The sequence below is a fragment of the Cydia amplana genome, chromosome 4, assembly GCF_948474715.1.
Source record: "Cydia amplana chromosome 4, ilCydAmpl1.1, whole genome shotgun sequence".
In the NCBI taxonomy this organism is placed as follows: Eukaryota; Metazoa; Arthropoda; class Insecta; order Lepidoptera; family Tortricidae; genus Cydia; species Cydia amplana.
Window position 1 is genome coordinate 13,975,793 of NC_086072.1, and position 1,084 is coordinate 13,976,876.

At 35.1% G+C, this 1,084-nt stretch overlaps 1 non-coding gene across 1 annotated transcript; it reads right to left on the reverse strand.

The window, feature by feature from the left end:
* Nucleotides 1-485: 485 nt before the first annotated feature.
* LOC134647703 (U6 spliceosomal RNA) lies at nucleotides 486-589 on the reverse strand. The gene has a single exon (XR_010096854.1). It is a non-coding gene; the product is annotated as a U6 spliceosomal RNA (small nuclear RNA).
* Nucleotides 590-1,084: the final 495 nt, after the last annotated feature.

Here is a 1,084-nt window from a genome sequence, read left to right on the forward strand (position 1 = left end):
TGCGGGTTCCTTGCTCGACAAGGTGAAAGGCTTTACGCCGGCTTTAACAGGCACTTTTAGAAAGTGTCATTCACGGTGACGCGCAGATTTGCCAAAACTAAACTTTAACTCTACAGTTAACTAATATAATTTGACAATATGAACCAAACCATGCGTCTTCGTCAATGAATCAATCTAAAGATTCCCGTATCGTTAATGCCCTTCCATGTCACAGGCTTCCGATTTTATTTGAAACGTTTAATTTAAGTGTACTATTTATGTAGGTAGGTAAGTAGGCTTAAGAATTGACCCTCTTGTATGTAGTTACGTATAGAATTAATAATCAAGTTATTCAAATTCAAAATAACACAAGCACATATAGCACCTACATGCAAGAGTTCTTTTCCTTAACCTTTAAAGCTGTAAGTACCTGCTAAGTTATATATTTAAGTAGGTACCTACCTACATAAATCAAAGATCTAGTTGGAGAGATATAAGTTGATAGATACAGAGTGAAATACTTCACGAATTCACATGTCATTCTTGCGCAGAGCCATGCTAATCTCTCTCTATGTCTAGTCAGATTTAAGTTTATGTACTGCCGAAGTACTCACTTTCCACAAAAATAAATGCAATGTTTGCGATGTAGGTTTGTTCGTTACTTTGTGTCCCTTAGAGCGGAAATATCGTCGACTCCTATTCGGGTACACGTTATTTATCAGCAAGTTTATTACCAAAAAATTAATTTTGCAATATTATATTAACCCGGAACGGGATAAAAAGATAAATTGCTGATAGATATTTGGACAGATAAAAAACCTACACGTCTATAAGCTTCTACCTTAATACGTAGGTTCTACGTAACACGTATTAACTATCCGATCCATTCGTATTCGAAAACACAAATCACTTGAAAGGGTATACCTCCACACATCACCATTTAAGTATTATATAATTTCAACCGTTATTATACACACACAAAGATTTAAACTAACAAGACTCGGAAGAGACTTAATAAAATTAAATTATAATGGTGACACGTGCACGCTTTACCAGCTCGATGTGTTTTCTACCATGTGTTTTAGTATTTTCATTGGCATAGCCA